At 35.8% G+C, this 25,664-nt stretch overlaps 2 long non-coding RNA genes across 2 annotated transcripts in view; one reads left to right on the plus strand and one right to left on the minus strand.

The window, feature by feature from the left end:
* LOC141552996 (uncharacterized) overlaps window positions 1-7,055 on the plus strand; it is a 42,154-nt gene extending 35,099 nt beyond the window's left edge. Inside the window, exon 2 of the long non-coding RNA XR_012485259.1 lies at window positions 6,629-7,055. This is a non-coding gene — a long non-coding RNA (uncharacterized LOC141552996). The remainder of the gene's footprint in view (window positions 1-6,628) is intronic.
* Window positions 7,056-7,834: 779 nt separating this feature from the next.
* LOC141553003 (uncharacterized) lies at window positions 7,835-25,065 on the minus strand. The gene is made up of 3 exons (XR_012485260.1): window positions 24,875-25,065; window positions 19,193-19,499; window positions 7,835-7,977 (listed from the first exon to the last, which is right to left on the minus strand). It is a non-coding gene; the product is annotated as an uncharacterized LOC141553003 (long non-coding RNA).
* Window positions 25,066-25,664: the final 599 nt, after the last annotated feature.

Raw genomic sequence — 25,664 nt, forward strand, 5'->3', positions numbered from 1 at the left:
CCATAGCCTCAGTCTTCTTCAAATTCTGTCTAGCTATATTTAGAATTTTCTAAAATTAGATATATGATTTCATTGGGGTAGGAAGTTCTGTGTTGGGAACTCTCTCTACTCATTCAGGTTGGCATCTCCTTGGCATTAGTCATTGAGTCAATAAACATTAAGTACCTACTATGTGCTAGGTCTTAGAGAATTGCCCTTGTAGAGGCAACAAAAGACCCACAATATTCCCTAGTACTACCCAAACCAGATTAAAATTTAATTGAGAAATATTTAACAAAATAAATTAAAATATAAAATGTCACAGATAATGTTAATTTTTCTAAATAATATAAGATCTATTTGAGTATGATGCCTCTGGTCTAGAAGTTTGAGTGACTTGCTCAGGAATATGCAGCCAGACTGTGTCAGAAATGGTAGACACTCAAACTCAAGTCTTCCTGGCTCTAAGGACAGCTCTCTGTCCACTAGCCACAGTATGTCTTTGACAGTCTGAGAATCATAAATTGATCATCATTGTTATCATTGTTTTCCTCATCACCAGAGTTGATGTTTATATCATAATTCTGTTCTCTAATTTCAGTCATTATCAATTGTGTCCCACTCTTTGTGACCCCTGTTTTGAGGTTTTCTTGGCAAAAATACTGAAATGGTTTGCTATTTTCCTTCTCCAGTTCATTTGACAGATGAGGAAAATGAGGCAAGAAGAGTTAAGTGAGCAGGGTCACACAGCTAGGAAGTATCTGAGGAGAAATTTGAACTCAGGGCTTCTTGATTCCAAGCCCAATACTTGTACTACACATCTGCCCCAAATGTATAAGCCCAATCTATAAATGAAGGGAAAACCCCTTTGTAATACTTTGCAATAAATGGTCATTCCAACAACTCTGAAGACCTCTACCAGTGGTGGAAGTAATCTATCAAAAGATCCCATTCAACTTTGGAACAGGTTAAATTATTAGAAATTGTTTTTTTTCCTTTTCTTACATACAGTTAAAAATCTGTTTCTGCAATTTTAATTCAATGATTCTCATTTTGTCTTCTAGAATCAAGTATAAAAGGTTTATTCCATTTTCTCATGATAATCCTTTTCTTGGCAAGTTTTCTTCTCTTCTCTAAAATTTAACACTCTGTTTCTTCAACCCAATCCCATATGATGTGGTCTCAGTTTTTCATCCTCTTAGCTGCCAACCCGTTCAATATCTTTTTGGTTTTTTGGTGTCTTTCCCAAAAAGTGCTTCCTAGACAAGAAACATAGCATAATGGATAGAGTGCTGGTCTTAGTTTGAGTCTTATCTCTGACATATATTGGCTCTGTGATGTGACCCTGGATAAGTTATTTGATTGTCAATGTTCTAAGTAACTCCAAAACCATATGTTGCAGAGTAACAGCCACCTACACTGGTTGAGGGAGTTTCTTTGCCCAAAAATATCCTATATTAATGAAATCACTCGTCTGAGTTCCCATCTCTTCCTAAATCTTAGTGTTCAGACAAGTGCCAACAAGGGCCAAGCACTATAATGATCCATTTTTTCATACATTCTATAATTTTTCCAGAAATTGAAATCAAGCTGTCATTGACTGATTTGAATATTCACTTTCTTCCCCCTTTAAACAACAGAAAATATTTGCATGTGTTCAGTTCTGTGGTATGAGTCTCACACCAAAGGATATTTCAGAGATTATAGATGCTGGCAGAAAATAATGATGTTCCGGAGTCTGCTTTATCAGCTTTAGAGAGGAAATTGTTCAATTTTCAGGGTAAGCATTTACACTTCAAAATTGACAAGCACTAGAAGCTTGATCTGTTGTTTTGTTGATTGACTAGACCCAAGAAAATGATGGTGAACATGTGCAAAAATATTTGTAGTAGCCTTTTTTGTAGTTTCAGGGAAATGGAAAATGAATGGATGCCCATCATTTGGGGGATGACTGAATAAATTATGGTATATGAATGTTATGGAATATTATTGTTCCATAAGAAATGATCAGCACGATGAATACAGAAAGTCCTGAAGAGATTTACATGAACTGATGCTAAGTAAAGTAAGTAGAATAATAAAAAAAATTGTACACCACAACAACTGGGATCAACTGAGATGGATTTGGATCTTTTCAACAGTGAAATGATTCAGGCCATTTCCAATGGTCTTATGAAGAAAGCCAATTGCACTCAGAGAAAGGACTATGAAGACTGAGTGTGGATCACAACATAGTATTTTCATTTTTTGTTGCTGTTGTTTGCTTACATTTTGTTTTCCTTCTCCTTTTTCCCCTTTTTGATCTGATTTTTCTAGTGCCTCATGATAAATGCAGAAATATGTTTAGAAGTATTGCACATATTTAACCAAATTGGATTACTTGTTGTCTAGGAAGGGGGGGGAAGAGGAGAAAAAGAGAAAAATATGAAAACCCTTTTGCAAGGGTGAATGTTGATAACTATCTTTGCATGTATTTTGAAAAATAAAAGGCTATTATACAAATAAGAAATGATGGTGAAAATGTCAATAATGCAAGTTAAAATTTTAAAAGTGTGCCATATGTACATATTTTTCCCCTGGAGAGATGTTTATAGTTTTATCTTTTTTAAAATTTAAATACAAAGTAGGAAAAGGAAAAAAAAAAACATTTCCATATGCACAACAGAACAGGATTCAAAATATAAAGCAATAAAATTCCATTTCACGAAAGTCTATATAATAAATACTACGAATTGTGTTCAGAGCTGGTCCATATGTTCTTTGCTTCCTCATAGGTTTTCTTTTGTTTTCTGATGTGCACTTTTTATTTTATGCTTTTTTCCCCCTCTTCCTTTCCCTCCTCCCAGAATGGTATAATTATGCTCAGATACACACACACACAAGTATACATAGGAATCTTTATGCATACATATATACATGCACACGCATATACATAAGATATCATAATCATATATATGTATATATATGCATATTCATATGCATCTATGTAAAACTGTGCTATGCTTGTCTGCCCTGTTTCTCTGAAGGTGGATATCATCTCCTATCTTCCAAAAGCTTTCTACATTTTTTCCAAATCCACCAACTCATTTCCTATACCGTAGCAATATTCCAACCTTATACTGTCTAGTTATTGTGTTAAGCTATCTAAAAATCACACTACACTACATCTAAAATAAACTACACATATAGTGAAGTTTTTTCTTTTGACTGAATCTATTTTAGTTTTAACTTTGAGATCATAATTACTACCTGTGTTTTTTACATAATAAATTCTACTCCTGATCTTTATTTTATGTCCATATGTATCTCTTATTTCCTATCCCTGATTTCTCTTCTGCTTTACTTCTACTCACTACCTTGCCCTCTTTTTGCTTCCAGCCTTATCCTCTCCCACTACTCCCTCTTCTTATCCTCTTGTTTCTCTCGGAATTTAGATCTGTATAGCCTTACATATCATTCCTTCTAGATACAATTCTCATTAATCTGCATGCCTATCTATATTTCCCATCCTATCCCCTCAACCTTTTATTTCTTTATAAATTTAGAAGAATTTTATTCTCTTCTAAATGTGTATGTTGTTCTCCCTTTAAACCAAATATGATGTAAGGTTCCCTCTAAAAAGCTTTCCCTTATCATCTCTCCCTTCCTATCTTTTTACCCTCTCTTTAGAAGACTTTTATGCTATTTATACATATACTCACATATATTTGTATTATTTATGTATATATTAATGTATATATTATTCTCTTTTTTAAAATTTTATTTATAATTTTTGACAGTATATATGCATGAGTAATTTTTTATAACATTATCCTTGTATTCATTTTTCCAAATTATCCCCTCCCTCCCTCTACTCCCTCCCCTTGATGACAGGCAATCCCACACATTTTACATATGTTACAATATAACCTAGATTCAATATATGTGTGTAAATACCATTTTCTTGTTACACATTAATTATTAGCTTCCAAAGGTATAAGTAACCTGGGTAGATAGACAGTAGTGCTAACAATTTACATTCACTTCCCAGTGTTCCTTCTCTGGGTGTAGTTGTTTCTGTCCATCATTGATCAACTGGAAGTGAGTTGGATCTTCTTTATGTTGAAGATATCAACTTCCATCAGAATGTATATATTATTCTCTCCCAATGAGAGTAGAATTCCAGAACTATTAGCCCCCCTCACCCATCTAATTCCCCTGTGTCAATTCTTCTTCTCAAATCACACATTATATAAGATAATTATTATTTTACCTTTTTGTACACTGTTTTTTCCTTTTTAGAATCACATCATACTCCTCAGCCTTTCTTTCAAACTACCCAGTTACTAATAGATATACAGTTTACATCTCCATTTATAAAAATTAAAACGTTTCTTCTTATTATTGAGTCCCTTGTAATTAGTTTTTGAGATTTACTTTAGGTTTTTCTTGGATCTTTTATTTCAAATTTTCTATTAAGTTCAAAGTGTTAAGTCTATTAAGTTGTAACAAAATCCTGAAAGTCTGGCAAATCATTGAATGTCTATTTTTCATTCAGGATTATGCTTAACTTTGTTGGGTATAATATTTTTGGTCGCAACCCCAGTTCTTTTACTTTACAATATATAGTGTTCCAAGATCTGTGATCTATTAATGCAACAACTACTAGATAATTGTTACTCCACTATATTTGAATTTTTTTCTTGTTGCTTGTCACATTTTCTCTGTGACCTAGGGTTTTCAGAATTTGGCTATAATATTCCTATAGTTTTTCCTTGAAAGATCTTTTTCAGGTGGTAAGTGGTAGATTTTTTTTTAATTTCCAATTTACCATCTTATTCTAAGACTTCAGGACATTTCTCTTTAAGTTTTTCTTATATTATTTTATTAAGATTATTTTTAACTGTAATTTTCAGGTAGTCTGATTATTTTTATGTTTTCTTTTCTTGATCTATTCTCCAAATCAGCTGTTTTTCTTAGGAGATGTTTCACATTGATTCCTAATTTTTTTTATTCTTTATATTTTATTTTATTATTTCTTGATCTCATTGCTTTCCTGGCTTTCTCTTGCCCAATTCTAGTCTTCAAGAAGTCATTTTCTTTCTTAAGACAGCTCTCCTTTTCCAATTGGTTGACTTTCTTTTCATAATTTTGTTTTTCTCAGATTTAATTTTTTCCCTCAATCTCTGCCATTTGATTTTTTAATTACTTTTTGAGTTCTTCTATGAATGTTTTTTTTGTGCAGGTAACCATTTGACATAATACTTTGGGGCAGGAGAAGCTTTTTCTTTATTTATTTGCCTCAGTATTGTCCTGTAAAGATGAAGCTGGTCTTTTCTATTCTAATAGTGGCTCTCGAAGGTTGGGTTCTCTGTCTTGCTCATTTTGTAGCAGATTGTTGGTGTAATTGGGGTATGGGGGATGATGCCTCTGGCCTTAGTTCTCTCCTCTGGCCTGGAATCTGAAACTAAGAACTGCACCCTCTAGTAAGTGACCACAGTGTCTCTTCCCCATTGTTGCTGGTTCTTTCTCTTCCAGGGCCTTGTCTCCGTGGCACAGCTGGGCTTGGCATTCCATATCTGCAGAGATTCCCTCAATTTTCCCACACTCAATTCCTGACTCCTTACCCAGTCTGGGAGATAAAGGTTCCTGTGGCCCTGAGCTTGAGGCTACCTTCCAAGCCAGCTAGCCCCTGTGTTCACTGCTTGGGGTTTCAGTGGAATCAGCCTGGAAGTGTTTACATTTCACTTGGGCCAAACCTCAGAGGACCAGTGTTTCTGCCCAAAATCTTATTTATTTTTACTGCTCTGTGTTAGCTCTGGGTTGCAGTTTTGGCTTGTTTGTGGGGGGAATCCGAAGAGCTACATACTGCCCAGGACCCTCTCCCCAAGTCAAAGCTTGTTGTTAAAAATTTGTCAGCATACTTCTGCCCAGAAATCATAGATGCTATTTCTCTGAATAACTTGGAATATTATTTATTGAGACCTGGTAGTGAGCTTATTGAAGATAATTTCTATGAAATTCTTACTATTTCTATGGAATTTCTTACTATTTCTTCATTTATGTCAGGTTTCAATTCTTCATCCATCTTTTTTATTACCTATACTTTCTTTTCTCAAGGCAGCTAGTTGGAGCAATAAATAAAGTTCTGGACTGGACTCAGGAAGTCCTGAATTCAAATCTAGCCTCACTTATTTATTAACTGTTTGCCCTGAGCAGTTCACTTGACTTCCATCTGTCTCAGTTTCTTCATCTATAAAATAAGGATAATTATAGCATCTACCTTCCAGAGTTGTTTTAAGGATGAAATGAGATAAATAATAATTTATATAAAAAACACTTTGCAAAGCTTAAAGCACTATATAAATACTAGCTATTATTATTTTTATTATATTATTTGGTCATGAAAATAGAGGCAAAATAAAAAAAAATTACTAGTTTTCCTTATATTATAATTTATGATATAGTTATCTATGTGTTTTTCTTAGATCTATAAGCTTTCTGGGGGCAGAAATAATGGATTTTTTCATGTTTCTATCCTGAGCATCTACCATGGCTCAGTCCATATGGCTGACACTTTTAAAATGTTTGTTGGATAGAATTAAATCTATTCTGATTTTCCTGAATTGCTAACACCTTGCTCTCTGAATTTAACCTCTGCCCATTTCAGAAGCCCGAGCTCATTGACTGAGAATCTGAATGTGCTCTGCTGAGAAGACAGATCTTCTCCATCTCCCATCCTATCTTGCTCCAGATCAGAGGACTTCCATTAATCCAGACCAGGAAATCCTTATATAAAGAAAGCTGCTGATATACATGATGGTGTCATCATTTCTTATTCGCTCAGTCTACCATAGCTGGGATTGCTGTTGTTCCTAAAATCACACCAAGCAGATAGATCACTAAAATCCCCATTTACAGTTCATAGGATCTCAGAATACAGTTAACCTCAGAGGTCATTTAATTCAATCCTTCCTCTCTTTTCACTGTACCTTCCCAACACACACATTTTACAAGGAAGGGAAGTTATTTGACCAAGATCATTCAACTTGTATCAATCAATGAACATTTATAAATAAACATATACTATGTGATAGGCACTGCGCTAAGTTCTATATGTGTGTGTATTTCTATATCTATATACATTTATATAATATGTGTATATGCTATATATACATTTACATATATATATTGTATATCTTTCTACACATATCTCTATCTAAAATTAACAGAGGGAAGACACTGGAATTAAGTAGAGTTAAGGAAGTTTTCCTGTAAAGGTAAGCAGTCAAAATAGGATTTGAACTCAGATCCTCTGACTTACAATTCAACATTCTCCACTTTATATAGCACAGAGTCATAGCATCGGAGAATTGGAACAAACCTTAAAAGATTATCCAGTGTTTTCCCTCATCCAGCTTCTGAAGATTCATCTGAGCAGAATGTTTTCCTGCCCTAGTCTTCCCTCCCAAACTTTGTCAGAATGAAATCTTAGTTATCTTGTCTGGACTCTTTATTCTACCCAAAGGAATTCAGTCATATAACACAATCAAGGTTGGGGTTGGAACAAGAATTGGGAGGAAATAGAGGAAAAGTTGAAAAATAGTTTTTTTTTTTTTAAAGCAAACTTAACTCCTGTGTATTTTGATTTAAGCAAATTTCTTTGTCAATTACCTGCAATGGGCATTTTCCCATTGAGACAGCCTCTGAACAGAGCAATTGTTATTTCAGATTAAAATCAGTTCCTAACTTAGGGCTATGAATACATCAACACCCAATAAATAAAAATGCCTTTGATTAACATGACTAGGCACCTCTTTTGGGTGGCCATATCTACTTTTTTTTAAACAAATTTTTATTTTTAATAATACCTTTTAATTTTCAAAATACATACAAAGATAGCTTTCAACCCCTTGTTCCAAGCTCTTCTTCCTCTTCTCATTTCTCTCCCCCAAACAGCAAGCAATCCAATATAGATTAAACATGTGCAATTCTTCTATACGTATCTCCACACTTATGCTGCACAAGAAAAATCAGAGCAAAATGGGAAAAATTAGAAAAAACCTACAAGCAAACAACAAAAAGGTGCAAATTCTATATCATGATCCACATCCAATTCTCATAGTCCTCTCTTTGGAAACAGATGGCTCTGTCCATCAGGAGTCCATTGGAATGGCCTGAATCAGCTCATTGTTGAAAAGAGCTAAGCCCACTAGAGTTAATCATCATATAATCTTGTTGCTGTGTACAATATTCTCTGGGTTCTACTCACTTCATGTAGCATCAGTGCATTTAAGTCTCTCCAGGCCTTTCTGAAATCACCCTATTGTTTATTTCTTATAGAATGAAATATTCTGTAACATTTATCTATCATAACTTATTCAGTCATTCCTCAACTGATCCATCTCAGTTTTCAGTTCCTTGCCACTACAAAAAGGTCTGCTACAAACATTTTTGCAAGCCATATCTACTTTTTGTTGCAAATAAAATCTAATGGTTCCATCTTAGAAACTGAAATCAAAATAAAGTAAGGCTTCTTTATGTCTGTTTTTAATATATATGTAATCTTATTTGATAATTACAGTAACTCTGTGGAGCAGATGTTGTTATTCCCCCTTTCATAAATGGGAAAACTGAGTATGAAAGAAATTATTAAATATAATAATAATTAGTCTATAAGTAAACAGCTAATGCATGTCTGAAGGAGGATTCAGACATTTCTTCCTGACAAGTCTAGTAGTGTTCATTGTACCATCAACAATCATTTTCCTATGTGATTCCAATACTTCAAGATAACTTTGCTTTTTACCCCAGGATTCTTTTACTTTTATTCCTTTCTAAAACTTCCATGACTCATGATCTCTGAACTCTTTTTAAACATAATATTTTATTTTTCCCCAATTACATAATAAAATATTTGACTTTTTAAAAAAATGTTGAATTCCAAATTCTATCCCTTCTTCTCTGCCTGATTTCTGAAAATAAAGCTTTCTAAAGTAATGAATTCGTAAATGTTTAATAACTGGCTCTCCAGAGAGGAAAAAAGTACAACATACCCATGGCATTTGGGGCAGCTAGGTGGCATAGGGGATAAAATGCAGGGTCTGAGTTCAAATCTAGCTCTAAACACATTAGCTGAACAAATCATTTAACTGTTTCCTCATCTATAAAAGAAGCTGGAGAAGGCAATGTCAAACCACTGCAGTATTTTTGCCAAGAAAACCCCAAATGGGTCACAAAGAGTCGGAACTGACTAAACAACAACACTTCTGAGTTTAATTTGCATTAGTAACATTTTCTTCATCTCTTAAGGCTAGACAATCAATAAAACAATAAATCGAGCTTTGATGTATAACTGTTGCCAATTTCTGTGGTGTAAATTCTCATAACACTAAAAATTTAACAAGCAGAAAGCCTATGGGAGCTGGTTCCGGAACACACCTTGACACACAAACCTGATCTCAGCTAACTTGCCTCCTTGAGCTCAGTGATCTGTTCAAAGGAGCTGCCATAATGATGTCCTCCTTTCTCTGTCACTGCCTTTTGTTCCCTTTTGTGAACTCCTATTCAATTGTTCAATCATGTACGATTCTTCATGACTCCTTGACCAAAATGTCCACAGGATTTTCTTGTCAAGAATATTGGAATGATTTGCCATTTCTTTGTTTGATGGATTAAGGTTAAGTGACTTGCCCAGGATCACACAGCTAGTAAGTATCTGAGGCTGGATTGAACTCACATCTTCCTCACTCCAGATCTAGAGCTCTGCACAAGTATTTGGGTTTCAGTGCCTCATCTGTAAGAAGAGGGAGGGGTGGACTGCATGATCTCTGAGGGACTTTCAAGCATTAACTCATCAATCCTTTCAGCATCCACTCAAACTGATTTTGACATTAGCTCACCTGAACTTTTTTGACTGAGTTCTATGGTTCATTTAGAGCAAACTGGAAGACTCTAGATGCTGTCAGGTTTGTAGTTCTCCCCCAACCTCCACCCCTACTACTCTTCGAGTATTTAGCCAATTGAATATTTAACTTGATCTCTAGCCACCAAGGAACTCCAAATATGTAAATATCAGCTTTCTTAGGTCTTCAGAGCTGATTTCAGAGCAGATTTTACACCCTCTTCATGCACTTTTTATAACATTAAGAAAAACTTCTACATTAATATTATCAATTTCTGATCACTCACACTATGTTACAGGTGATAGTCTTCCCTCTTACCCTCACCTTTGGACTTGTCATAGGATTCAGAAGGAGAGGGTGATACCAGAACTTCTTTTTACCAAAAAACAACTTTAGAACAATTAGATGCTTTTGAAAATAAAGCATTGCTCTTACTGGTCTCTCCTGCCTGAAGTTGGGACTATGAAATAATGATCTGAGGTGACAGAGAAATAGAGGTTTAGCAGGTAAGGGCAGGAGCGAAGCCTTCATAGGGGATAGAGTATGACCAAATGATAACTGATCATGACAAGATCTTGAAAGGATATTGATTAGTTCTGATCTGTGTCATTCTTGCAATTCACTAGTTATTTTTCTCATGTGGGACTTCTCCTGGACAAAATGATAAAGTATAAGTTCAGTTTTATTGTTTCCCTGACTCCCGTTTTTGTCCTTCTGTCCCCCTGACCAGAATTCCTCCCCTTTCATTTCCCATTTTGTTTTTAGTGAAGTGTTAACAAATAAGAGATTAAGGACAATGCTTACAAGTATCTGTACTTTAACTAAGACTGTTGGAGACCTAAATTTGGAACACAAATAAATTAAATTTCTAATGAAGAATTTCTGGCACTAAAGTCAGAGATCAATGGAGCCAGTCCAATACCTGTAAAATCACACCTCAAAAACACATAAATGTAGCCAGTAGGGAGTAGACCTGTGATTTCACTGGTAGAGGAAATTTTCAGATAATGAAATAAAATTGGCTCCCTCTACAATTTAACACAGTGCCTGGAACATAGTGGGTGTTTAATAAATGTTTATTGAATGAATGAACTTAAAGTCTTAGAAATTCACCTAGAGTATGAAAAAGTTACTTGTTTAGGATTGTGTGTGTGTGTGTGTGTGTGTGTGTGTGTGTGTGTGTGTGTATCAAAGTCAGGATTTGAACTCAGGTCTTCCTGATTGAGGTCAATCAGGAATATTGAGAGGTAGTTAACTATGAATGTAATGGAATATTACTTAGTTGTAGGAAAAATAAGTGAATATGAAGAATTCATAGAAAGGTGGAAGCCTTCTGCACATATCAAAATGACAAAGAATCAGGGAAACCACATACATGACTACAATAATGTAAGTAAAAAGCACACTGAAATGAGTTCAAACATTATCAGTCACAGAATTGGTTATGTAATTGACTGGTTTTGGCCCCAGAACTGAGATTAAGTAATGAAACTACCTCCTTTCTCTAGAGAAGTGGAGGGCTAAGGGTACAAAATGTTGTATACTCTATCAAACATGTCAGTCCTGTCAGTTTTACTTAATTCATTTTCTTTGTAATAAGAAATGACTCACAGGATGGATAGGACATATCCAGAAATGACATATAAAAAGAAAACCCATAATTTAACCTCCAATTTTAAAGAAAAAGGAAAAAAAATTCTATTACAAAAATGTGCTTATTAAAAAGGGTAGCCCACCAGAGGTTTATAGGAATTAAATCACAGCAGGGCCCTTAAAAACCAGTTAATCCTGTCTCCTTATTTAGTAGAGTAAGAAATAGAAGCTGCAACTTGACCACCCACCAGGTTAATGTGAGAACCAGGTTCCCTGATTCTTTAGCAGTCCTGACCCCTGGCAGAGAGAATTATAAGGGTGAACTGATGCATGATAAAATAGAGTCAATTTTAGGAGTCACCTCTGATGAAAGGAAGTGATGATCTGGCAAGGAATTTCAAGCACTAGAGGAAATTTAATAAAAGTAACTTAACAGGGAAGATCAGGCTAAGCAAAGGGAAGAGAGGTGTTTGTAGGGGGAATGAAGGACAGTTGAGTGAATCAGGTTAAAATAACAGGATGAGAACTCCTAAATAAATAGCACTCTGAATTTAGACAATAAATAGGTGGACTGCAGCTCAAAGGTCCTGGGAAAGGGCTGATGGGTCAGGAAGATAGTCTTTGAAATAGCATAGCATGCTATAGGAGATTGGGGGAGGAGAAGGATAAGATATGGAAAAAATGTAGAGATATTAAGGGAATTGTAGTGAAATAAAAAAGAAAACACTGTATACACACACACACACACACACACACACACACACACACACACACATTTATTTATTTATTTTTATTTAAGGGCAATTAAGTGTTTCCTGCTCCAATTCTCAAAGGAAAGGCTACCACTTACTAAAAGAATTTTATTTAAAAAGTCCTCTTTTTTTTTTTTGACAGATGGTAGAAGATAACAAAAATAAGCCTAAAGCATTCTGTGAACAATAGAATAAAGTTTCAGTTGTGTTAGTACCTAGGCCAGTAGGAGATAAAGTTAAACACAAACAAACAAAACACAAAAGAACACTGAACAGGTCCTGGTGAGATGCCCAGAACTAGGTGCCTTTTGTAATGCAAGCTGTGTTTATGACCCACTTCACTGTGGTGGATTTTATGGTCAGTAAGGCCAGGTCTAGGTAAAGCTGATGACTGTTTTTGTAATCCAAGTAGACTGTGTTATATTTAGTACTAATTTGTCTCCGGTGTTTGGGATACTCAGTAAACCAAATTTACTTAACTCAGCACTAAGTCTGAATTACCAATTTTTTTTTTTTTTTAAGAATCATGCTTTCTTAAAAAAATTACATTTTGTTTCAATACCTACACAACCTCATTCATTATATGAATAAACAGATGAATACCCCATGATGTATGGATCCTGAAAGTAGTTTAAGAAAATAGCAGGAAGATGATTGTGAGTGTGGTATAATGAAAACAGTATGGGTTCAAATTCTGCCTTTGTTATTTACTACTTGAGTGATCTTAGACAACTTATTTGATTCATTTGAACTTCAGTTTCCTCCTCTGTAAAATGATATTACCTAAATTTATTATCCTATTATTTGGAACACATACAATCAAGCTCTATTCAAGTAGGGCAATAAGCATTTATTAAGTATTTACTGTTTCGCAGGCACTGTGTCAAGTATTGGGAGTACAAGTACAAGCAAAAAAGATAATTTCTGTCCTCATGCATCTTATGCTTTAATGGGAAGGGGGAACACCACACCTAAAGGGGAGAGGTAAAGAAATAAGGATAAGGGATACAGAGGCACTGTGCCAAAGTCTTTAGCATCAACATAGCCAAAAAGGTATGAAACATGGCTGATCTGGACATTCCCCAAAATGAAGAGCTAGAAGAGAACTCACCAATGGGAGAGTGAGCTGGAACAAAGGAGAAATATTGCAGGGTGACAAAGCCTTAGAAGCTGAAGAATGTTTTGGGGCAGGGAGTTGAATATTAAGATATTGTTGGTAAATTTGAAAAAAAAATTTATGTTGAGTGGCAATGTTGGAAACCGCATGCAAAGAGTCAAGAAATCAGTTGGAAGTTGGGAAATCACAAAAGAAATATAGATTTTTTTCCCTTTTAGAAATGTAGTTGTGGGAAGGAGGAGAGAAATGAGAAAATAGAGGAAGCAAAGCAGAAAGCTCTCAAATGAGAGCTTTTTAAGGATAGGGAAGTGCTGAGCATGTCTATAGGCAACAGGCAACAAATTGGTAATGAGGGGTTCATGTTGAAAGATTGACTAGCACAGTGGGAAGTAGAAAGATTAAAGAAGCCATGGAGATGAAATGACTTGCTTAAGTTGACACAAATAAGGAGCACTCTAAATCCAGTCTCCATTTCTGGAGTCATTTATTTTGCATGTACTTATATGTATGCCTATTTTGCTCGTTGCCTACCCCTCTAGAATGTAAGCTTCTTGAGTGCACAGACCGTTTCAATGTCTTTGTGTTCTCTATATTTAACATAGTCTCTAGCAGTCAATTAATCAGCATTTATTAAGTGACTACTATGTGCAAGGACACTGTGCCAAGTGCTGGGGTTATAAAGAAAGGGGAAAAAAATAGTTCCTGCCCTCAAGGAGCTCACAGTCTAATAGGGAAAGACAATATACCAAAGGAAGCTGAAAAGCAGAGGTGGCAAGATTGGGGTGGGGGGAGAAAGGGAGGATACCTTACACAGGGATATGATGAAGTCTATAGTCAAGTGGAAAATTCTGAGATGGTTTCCCTAAGCCTCTTCCTTAAAAAGAGAATCTATTCCTTTAAGAGGATCTATTGCTCTTTAATGACTAATTTTCTACCATCTATTTCCAATCAGAGAGAGAGTTCCAAAAGGCAAGGGATACCAAAGTGTTGTGAGTTTTAGAACTTGCAAGAGATGAGTTTCTGGAGACAATGATGAAGTCAGTGATAACAATAAAAATATTTTAATTGACTAAGTTATAGTTAATCTAAATCTGGTATTTCCTCCTTTTTTGGGGGAAAAACTGTATCCCCATTGTACCTCCACAAAGAATCTTGGTTGAAGCTTATTCTTAATATATATCCAGAAATATAAAAAAAATGTAGGCCACATTTTAGTAAAAAGAGGATCCAAGGATCAAAAGATATAAGAGTTGGAAGGAACCTTGGAGATTATTTAATCTGATATTCACAGTTTTACCTGACTCTGAATCTTGTTCAGTGTTTGATCAGATGGGAAAAATGGTTACTTCCAGGGATGCCACTATTGAGTTAATACCTCAAAGAGATTATATAAAATAAAGGAAATATTTTACATAATGAAAATATTCGTATGTATTAAAACATTCACAACAGTACAGTTAGTGTAAGGGGCAGGGGGAGAGGAAGGGAAATTAATCAGAAGAAGGCCTTGATTAATTTGATGAGTTCCCCCAACTAACTGATAAAATTAAGGGGGTGTGGACAATAAATTCAAGGTAATATGGGGAGAATTATATGAAACACAAGTATAGATATGCTAAACACAATGACAATACCTATATTTACAAAAATAAAAAAGCTTTAAATGAGCATCAAAATGCACACTTCAAACACTGGACAATACATGAACTAATTTATTGTGACAAAAATTTTGATTCAGTTCCTGAGCAATTAATCATTAATATTGTTGGCAGATAATTAATAAAAGGGTTATTTGGTTGTCTTTTCTAAACCAAAGATGGATCATAGCAGCCTCTTGGTGCCCTTGAAAGAGTGAGTGTTCTCAATAGATGGCAATCCATTCTGATTGGTTAACAGTTAATGAGAAAACCAATATTATAATGAGAGGCAGATCTAGCAATAAGAAGCTTGGAACTTAACTTATTATGTTATTCTTACTTGCAGACCACCCCCAACCTTGGGCAATCTAAACATAAAAATTTAATCTTCCCATCCATCCAAGGAGTAGAACACAATGGGCTTCTCCACTTGAGGTCTGAACAAAATTAAAGAGAAAATCTAATCCCGTTATTAAGAAATGTTCTTCAGATGCTGACTTGATCTAGAAGAGAATGAGGAAATAGGAAGGGGGAAAAACCCTGAATTTCTCCGATAGTTGGTTATTTATTAATAATCATTTCTCTCATCATAAATACTACACACACATAGTCTTTCTTTTTCATAGACAAGGAAATTACCAATGGAAAACAAATTCCTTGAAATTCTTATTTTCATCATTCTTTGATGGAGCAGGAATATTCCATTATAACATTCTTTATTCAACCATCCTTCAGTCCATGATCATATGATTTCTCATCTCAATTTTTGACAGAATGCTCAAATTTCTTGGGGAAATCATACCCTTCAGAAGCTTCCAAACAAAGGACCACACTACATCATCTGATGGGGATCTCATCAAAATAACTAAAAATGTCCTTATCAACCTCCCTTACACAAACAGTGCTGCTTTGAGTATTTCCATATTGACAGGCTTCTCCTTATTTTCCATGTCACAGTCTTCACACTGCCCTAAAGGTCAGGTATATTACATTTCCCTCCTGTCCCAGGATTTTATGGTACTTAAAGGACTTTGGAGTGTCTAATTTTTCTACCATTGGCTTAAGCTCTCATTGACTCTGTCTGGGCAACAATTTTGGGGATTACCTACAGTGCAGTTCCATTTACTAAATTAACAAATAAATTTTTACAGAGGAATATTTATTTCACATTATAGGAAAAATAAACATACAATAACTCCTTTGAAAAGTAGGGTCATAATTCTCTTCTTGTACCAATTCAGTCACTGGGGAAGGGAAGGGGATTAGGTTCACAGTATAACTCAGTTTCCGTATGACATAGTCCCATCAAATTCAAAGGGGTCCTTGGGATCAAGTAACATGCACCCTAGCTTCTTAGGACTTTCCTGCTGGGCTGGCATCAAAATCTAGCTTGGAATCCTTGCTCCAAAGTCACCATGGCTCTAGGTGAGACCTGCATTTAAAACTGAAAAAAACAAATGAATCATACCAGACCAGACCAAAGCCTAAAACTCATCTGTTGAGTACCTAGAACCTAAAAGAGAGATACAGACAGACAGACAGAGACAGAGAGAAAACAGAGAAAATTTTTAAAATGCAGCTTGTTTTAGCTATGTAGCCAATGGAAAAAAGGCTTTTTCCATCCACTTGGTAGGGGAATGTAGAACATCGTCTCCCAGAAGCAGTTCCTTAGATCTCCTGAGTACCCCCCCCCCATAATAGGTGATTTGGTCATGTGCAAAGCCAAGCCTCATTAAATCTATAAGATATTTGGTGTATTAGGAGTAGTGACATCACTGGTAGTTAATACTTTTTCATCTGATCAAATGTTTAATGATGTGACTCATTTAATCTAACAGATTAAGTGATTTTCATGGTTCTTTCCAGCTCTTAAATATTTTAATCATCTGATCCTATTCTTCTTTCTGAAATGTCTATTTACATAAGTTGTTTTTTTTTTTTTAATTTCTGGATGTGTTAAAAAGTAAGCTTCCACTAATACCCTTAGTGGAGGTGGGATGAGAAGACAGCTTTTCCAAAGAAAGGAGAAATCTAAGTCTTAGACTAGCCATGAATCTGTCTATCAATTTAAAAGCATTCTTTAGCTGCTAAGATAAACCCAGGTGCTATATGAACACAATTAGAAAATATTCTTCACACAAATAAAGACAGATCTAAATAACTGGAGAAATATTAATTGCTCAGAGGTAAATTAAGCAAATATGATAAAAATGACAATTCTACGTAAATTAGTTTACTTATTTTGTTGCCATGACAATCAAACTACCAAAAATCATCTTATAAAGCTAAAAAAAATAACAAAATTCATCTGGAAGAACAAAAGGTCAAGACTATCAAAGAAATAAATGAAAAAAAGTATGAAGAAAGGCAGCCTAGTAGCACCAGATTTCAAACTATATTCCAAAGTGGTAATCAAAATAATCTGGTACTGGCTTAAAAAGATAAATACAAAAATCTAAGCTCTGTGGGGAAGAACTCACTATTTGATAATTGATGGAAAAACTGGGAAGCAGGTTGGCAGAAAGTAAGAATAGTCCAGCATCTCACATTGGATTCATGATATAGGCAAAATGGATACATGATTTAGACATGAAGGGAGTTAAAAGCAAATTGGAGGAGAATGTAAATAATAACTTTTCAGATTTATAGAGAACAATTTGTGACCAAACAAGATATGGAAAGAATAATATGAAATAAAATGATTACATGAAATTAAAAAGGGTTTGCATAAACAAAACCAGTGTAGTCAAAATTAGAAGGAAAGCAGGAAACTGGGGGGAGTGATTTTGCAGCAAGTACCTCTGATAAAGACTTCATTTCTCAAATATATAAGAAATTGAGTCAAAAAGTTTTAAATCAGTCATTCCCCAAGTGATAAATGGTCAAAGGATATGTACAGATGATTTTCAAAAGAAGAAATTCGAGCCAGCAACAGCCATATTTTTAAAAATGCTCTAAATCACTAATAATTAGAGAAATGAAAATTAAAACAACTCTGAGGGCCACCTTCTACCATTAGATTAGTTAAGATGACAGAAAAGGAAAATAAGTGCTGGAAGGAATTTTGGGGGAAAATAGAACACTAATGCTCTATTAGGGAAGTTGTGAACTCGTGCAACCATTCTGGAGAACAATTTGGAAGTTTGCCTCAAGGGATATAAAACTGTACATACCTTCTGACCCAGCAATACATTAGTCTTCTAGTCTCTACTACTTAGTACTATTTTGGTCCCTACTTAGTCTCTATTCCAAAGAGATCAAAAAAAAAGAAAGGGAAAAGGACCTATATTTACAAAACTATTTATAGCAGCTCATTTTGTGATGGCAAAGAATTGGAAACTGAGTGGGTGCCCATCAAATAATGAATGACTGAACAAATTGTGCTTTATGATTTGATAGAAATTGTATTATGCTATAAGAACTGATGAGCAGGATACTTTCAGAAAAACCTGTGTAGACTTATATAAACTGATACAAAGTGAAGTGAACAGAAGCAGGAGAACATTGTACATAGTAACAGCAATATTGTAAGGAAAATCAACTGTAAAAGATTTTGTTACTATGATCAGTATAATAATGATCCAAAACAATTCCAAAGGAATCATGGTGCAAAATGCTATCTATTACCAGAAAGAATTGATGAATTATGAATGAAAATTTAATGTATAATGTTTTCATTTTCTTATTTCTCTTTCTTCTTCTTCTTCTCTTTCTTCTTCTTCTTCTTCTTCTTCTTCTTCTTCTTCTTCTTCTTCTTCTTCTTCTTCTTCTCATTTTTCTTCTCTCTCTCTTGCAACACAGTTAATATGGAAATATATTTTTATATTTTATTTATTTTTTATTATAGCTTTTTATTTACAAGACATATGCATGGTCCTTGCATTGACCCTTGCAAAATCGTCTGTTCCAATTTTTCCCCTCCTTCCCCTCATGCCCTCCCCTAGATGTCAGGTAGATCAATACATGTTAAATATGTTAAATTATATGTTAAATACAATATATATATATATATATATATATATATATATATACATATATACATACATATTTATACAGTTATCTTGCAGCACAAGAAAAATCCGATTTAGAAATAAGATAAAAATAACCTGAGAAGGAAAACAAAAATGCAAGCAGACAAAAACAGGAATGGAAATGCTATGTTGTGGTCCACACTCATTTAATATGGATATATGTTTTGCATGATTTCATAATTGATTTCCTATTGCTTACCTTTGCCTTCTCAATGGGTAACTGTCTCTGGTCCTCTTCAAGAAAGAAAGATGAACAACAATATTAGTAGCTGTTTTAGCTGATCAGTTCCAGTTGGGCAATGCTGCTACTTATTCATTCTTCCTTCTCCTCCCTCTTTTCTTCCTCTTTCTCCTCTTCCTCCCCTTCTTCCTCCTCCTCCTCCTCAAATACTTCTTCTCCTTGTCTTCAACCTCCTTTTTTAATTCCTCCTTATTCTCCTCCTCTTCTTTCTCTTCCTCTTTTCCCTCTGTCCACATGGAGAGTCATAGCCTTATATGTAGATGCTCTGTCCAAAGGATATAAATTTTGATTATTTCTACTTCATCAAATATCTTAGCGTTTGGGGACTAGATATTTTTTTCTTCTTTATTTGTTTATTCTATCATTGTTCCTTCCCCCATTCTAAACATTAGAACAGTTAACTCTTTTGTCTCATGTAGTTTTCATTTATGATTCCTTGAAATATAACTTTGAAAAAACAGGCTTCAATAAAGCCCATTGGTGTTCAAATGGAGCTGCTTCTTCTTCTTTGTGAAGACTGAGTTAGCACCCTGAATACCTTAGAATCAGCTGGAATCAGGATAAGCAAAAGTCCTTGGTATTTAGGGGTAGAAGTGAATTGGATGGACACAGGATCTCCACAACCTTCCTTGTCTTTGTCTACCACCAAAAGTGACTGGCTTGTCTTATTCCACCCCCTAGTCCCTCCAATAATTCTCTGTATACACCAAACGATTGAGCCAGCATAGTGGGAAGGGCCATTTTCCAAGGATATTCTAATAGAGTATTGTCCAATAAGTAATTAGCCTTAAGTGCTCGGTTGTCCAAGTGCGCCTACTCAGAGTTTCAGCCCTTTACATCTCTTGCTTTCTTTTGTTTTAGAACACAGGTAGTCACACCATCCCTGACTTCTCAGGGAGGTGAGAACCCCAAAAAGAAGGTGATAATGCCCTCTCTAACTTCTCAGGAAAGGATGTAAAAACACCAAAAATGAGGTGATCATGCCCCCCTTGACTTCTCAGGAAGGAAGGTGAAAGCACTAAAAAGGAGATGATCACGCCCTCTCTGACTTCTCAGGAAGAGAGATGAAAAACACCAAAGGGAAGTGGGGAGTCAAGCCAGATATTGCTAGTAGGTTTCTGGGCTGAAGAGTCTTACTAGAGACAATATGCACAAACCCATCAGCATGGGAGGTATTATACAAGCACATAGCAATAATGCACAGGCTATTAGTGATGGCCAGTGCATGCTCAATATGGTATAACAAACATGAATTATACTTGCAAATAGTGATATAACAAACAATATGAATCAACATGGTGTTGTAAAAGATTTCCAGAAGTCCTAGAAGGAGTGTATGTAAATAACAATCACACATATACTTCCTTCAGCAGCCAAGAGATAGTCCAAAACCAATCTATTGTCCATTGCTTCACATGTCAAGGAATCCAATGATCCCTGGAAGTTTTTGAAGTCCTGCAACAGTCTTATCATTTCTTAGAAAATCCAATGATTCCTAAGGGTTTTGAAGTCCTACAACAGTCTTATCATGTCTCAGAGAATCCAATATTCCTGAGGGTTTTGAAGTCCTACAACAGTCTTATCATGTCTCAGAGAATCCAATGATTCCTGAGAGTTTTGAAGTCCTACAACAATGTTATCATGTCTGAGAGAATCCAATGATTCCTGAGGGTTTTGAAGTCCAAAACAATCTTTTCATGTCTCAGAGATTCCAATGATTCCTGAAGGTTTTAAAGTCCAACAATTTTTGATGTCCATGAGTCAAATGCCATAACTGCCATGCTCTTTCAGTGGTGGACACAGTCAGTGATGGAACCACTTGATGTTTCTTGGTGTCTTCTCCTTTGTTTCAAGGGTCTGCTCTATCTCTCTCCGATGGACAAGGCAAATATGGCTCGTTGGCACCCATCTGATTCCTTCTCTATCTGTGGAGATACCTCCCCTATCCCCCAAGCAGTTAACCTATCTAGTCCCTTCCATTCACCACTTTCTGGATCTCTCCACATCACCTAGCAATTATCTAAAGATAGAGGAGCTGCTCATACTGGACACTGCCCTTCTAGTAGGTTATAAAACCTGTCTGCTGGAGCCAGTGCATCTTTGTCAAAAATCAAGAAGTTAATAGTATAAAGAGCTAGATTTAGAAGTTCTCTTACCTGTGGCTCCCTCTTTCTTTTGTTTTTGGAGGAGTATCTTAATGTCTCTGTTTCTCTTCTCTGCTATTGCCTGTCCTTGAGGATTAAAGGGCATGCCAGTGGTACGTAAAATCTTATACTGTGCACAAAAGTGTGCAAAATGTTTAGAAGTATATGCAGGTCCATTATCTGTTTTCATTGCTTGTGGAAACCCATGATTGCAAATGCTTGGATAAGGAATTCAGTGACCACTCAGGATGTCTCTTTGCTGCTGGTATTGCAAAAGTAAATCCTGAAAAGGTGCCTACCACAACATGGATAAAAGACAGATGACTAAAAGATTTATAATGGATCACATCCATTTGCCAAATTTCATTGGGTCTCAAACCATAAGGGTTCCTCCCTGGAGGAAGTGTAGGAGCATGGAAAGAAAGGCAAGCTAGACAGGCTTTTACTATGCTCATAGATTCCTCTCTTGTTGTTCCAAATTGTAAATGTAAAGCTCGAGCAGCCTGATGATATTTAGAATGAGATTCTTGAGCTTTCTGAAATAAGGGAATATTGGCCAACATAGTTAGAAGGCTATCTGCCTTTGAATTACCATCAAAAATAGGACCTAGAAGTCCACTGTGAGAGTGGACATGCAAGATATAAATCTTACCTAGATGTTTTCTCATTTGCTCTTGAAGTTCCTTAAAGAGCTGATATATATTAGAGGCTACAAATTTTATTTGGGTAATGGCAATTCTTTGTACCACACCTACTGAATAGGCCAAATGAAATAGTATATTTATATCTCCCAGATAATAAGTAAGAGCTAGAATGATTGCATACAATTCATTCTGCTGAGTGGACTGAAAAGGAGTTCTGACTACTCTATAGTTAAGTCACGAGAGTATATAGCGCAAATATTATGTTTTGATGCATCTGTAAAGATAGTTGGTCCTATAAGAGGAACTTTAGAAACCTTTTCTTCAAGAATCCATCACCAATTATGTAATAGTCTGGTTATCTTTAATGGAGACCCGTGTGTAAAATTTGGAGCCATGGCTAATAAAATTTGCCACTCTGGGATGGTTTCACAGCATACATTAATTTGTGCATTAATATAAAAAGTGTATATCTTATCAGGTCTTATCCCAGATAATTGTACTGCTTGCTTAATGGCCTTTAATAAAATTCTAGGCACAAGCATTGGGTAAGGAGTAAGGCTTTGTTCTGGTTGTGCTGGGAGGTTCACCCACTCTATCACACTGTCTCCTTGATGAAGGATTGCTGTGGGTGCCTCTTATGTAGCAAAAGCTGATATTTCCAAGGGCTTTTGAGTGATTTAACCACATTGGATAAAACCAGTTCAACTTCTCTCAAAGCCTCTTGAGCTTCTTTTGTAAGCTGACATGGTGAGTTTAAAGCACTGACTCCCCTTAAAAGGTCATATACTACTTGCAATTGATAGGTAGTCAAGCCTAACATTGGACACATCTATTGGATAATTCCTATCAATTTCTGAAAGTCATTTAAGGTGTTTAGCTTTTCCATTCTTAAGGAAAGTTTTTGTACTGTAAGCACCTTAGGGTATACTTCATATACTAAATATTGAAAAGGAGCATGTCTTTGAATTTTTTTCTGGAACTATGTGCAATTTGTAGTTCCTTAGTGTTTCCATGGTCTTTTGTAGACATGCTTCTAACATTTGTTCCTCAGGTACACATCCCAATATATCATTCGTGTAATGTAATAACATAACTTTTGGAAATGCTTTTCTTATTGGAGTAAGAGCAACAGCAACATACATTTGACACATAGTAGGGCTGTTTTTCATTCCCTGTGGCAAAACTGTCCATTCATATCTTTTATAAGGCTCAGCTAAGTTAATGCTGGGCACTGAAAAGGCAAATCTTTTCATATCCTCCTTATCTAGAGGAATAGAATAGAAACAATCCTTAATGTCTATAACCCAAAGAGGCCATTCTCTAGGTAACTGAGTAGGAGATGGAAGTCCAAGTTGAAGAGTTCCCATAGTTTTCATCTGTTCATTTACCTTTCTTAAATCAGTCAACATCCTCCATTTTCCAGATTTCTTTCTTACAACAAATACAGGGGAATTATAAGGACTTAGAGAAGGTTATAAATGTCTTTGGCCAAGTTGCTCCTGTACTATATCTAATAAGGCTTTAATTTTATCAATAGTTAAGGGCCACTGTTCTATCCACATTGATGTATCGGTTTTCCATTGAATTGGAAGAGGTTAAAGTGTTGGCAGGCCTTCAATAGTAGCCTTACCTAAAAAACCAAAGTACTCATTTGTAATCTTAATTTTTGCAAGATGTCTTTTCAACTATAAAAGGAGTAAAAATTCCTGTTTCACTTTCAAAAGTCCATCTCAAAGGGGTAGCACTAACTTCAGCTGTTATTGATCTTCCTATGCCAGACATGTAGGTGTCTGCCTTAATCTTTGGTCAGTGACTGAGCCAGTTGGTACCTCTAATGACTGTACGATCTGCACCTATATCTACCAATCCTTCTAATGGTGTGCCATTTATATAGATAGTGAGCATAGATCAGTCAGCTTTAACTGCTACAGTCTAGAATATTCCTGAATTTTGTTGCTGGGAGTTAGAATCTGTGTAACTATCACCAGATTGCTTATTAGAAACCTGTATCAGTAAACCTGATGCTACTACTTCTCCTGGTTGATAAGTATTAGTGACTGGAATATTACCTACACATTCCCCAGTTTCCTATATCAGTATATGGATAAACACTTTTTTGTAAGTACTCTCAGGAGGTGAAATGGTCAAGCCTACTGTGCTTGGAGCCAAGGGATCCATAGGCTGGAGAGGAACAGATTTCACTTGGTGCTGTTGGTATCATTGCCCCTCTCACTACTCCTCCTCCATCCATCCCAGAAGGTGGAGTTGATAGGGGTATGTCAATAATCTGCTCCAGTTTAGGTGGGGTTGAAGCTGTCTTGTGAGGGGAAGAATCACTATGCCCTTGAACCTTATTTAACTTCTCATGCCCTCTGGTGAGATTGCCATTAATCTGTCCTATGTCTTTTTCTTTTTCCTCACACTTCCTCATCTGGCTGTTCTTAAAACTTTTCTTTTTTCTCTAACTTGCAGGATTCTTTAAGGCCAATTGTATTATGTTGTATATATAGAATGTTTCCTTGGAAATGAATAAGGACCTTTATCATTGTAGTATTCACATAGTTGATCTCCTACAAGTTTCCAATTATCTGGCCCTATATCTTCTTCCTTTAAGAACCAAGGGGATGTGCATTCTAATGTACCCAAGAGTCTACCAATCTTCTCCCAAGTTACAATTAAGCCTCGTCCCTTGATCAACTTAAGTATGCTTTCTATGGTGCCCTGTTGGGGTGGGGGTGGGGCTGGGGCTCGGGGAGAATCTTTTCCTAATATCTGCCCCATTTCAGCTAGAAAAGGTTACTAGTTTAGCCCTTAACAAAGTAAGTTCCCTGTTTGTCTATTAAAATACTCACCCTATCTCCTGGTCACCGGGGACTTCTTCAATGAAATTAGAGTCTTGGTCCACACTTTGGGCACCAAATGTGAAGACTGAGTTAGCACCCTGGATACCTTAGAATCAGCTGGAGTCAGGATAAGCAAAAGTCCTTGGTCTTTAGGGGTAGAAGTGAATTGGATGGACACAGGATCTCCACAACCTTCCTTGTCTTTGTCTACTGCCAAAAGTGACTCTGGCTTGTCTTACTCCACCCCCTAGTCCCTCCTACAATTCTCTGACTACATCAAACGATTGAGCCAGCACAGAATAGTGGGAAGGGCCATTTTCCAAGCATATTCTAATAGAATATTGTCCGATAAGTAATTAGCCTTAAGTGCTCGGTTGTCCAAGTGCACCTACTCAGAGTTTCTTCTTCTTCTTCTTCTTCTTCTTCTTCTTCTTCTTCTTCTTCTTCTTCTTCTTCTTCTTCTTCTTCTTCTTCTTCTTCTTCTTCTTCTTCTTCTTCTTCTTCTTCTTCTGCTTCTTCTGCTTCTTCTTCTGCTTCTTCTTCTTCTTCTTCTTCTTCTTCTTCTTCTTCTTCTTCTTCTTCTTCTTCTTCTTCTTCTTCTTCTGCTTCTTCTTCTGCTTCTTCTTCTGCTTCTTCTTCTGCTTCTTCTTCTTTTTTACTGAGGCAATTAGGGTTAAGTGACTTGCCCAGGATACATAGCTAGGAAGTATTAAGTGTCTGAAGTCAAATCTGACTTCAGGACTGGTGCTCTACCCACTGTGCCATCTAGCTGCCCCACAAATGGGGGGTTGACTGTGCT

Source organism: Sminthopsis crassicaudata, chromosome 1, assembly GCF_048593235.1.
Source record: "Sminthopsis crassicaudata isolate SCR6 chromosome 1, ASM4859323v1, whole genome shotgun sequence".
Classification (NCBI taxonomy): Eukaryota; Metazoa; Chordata; class Mammalia; order Dasyuromorphia; family Dasyuridae; genus Sminthopsis; species Sminthopsis crassicaudata.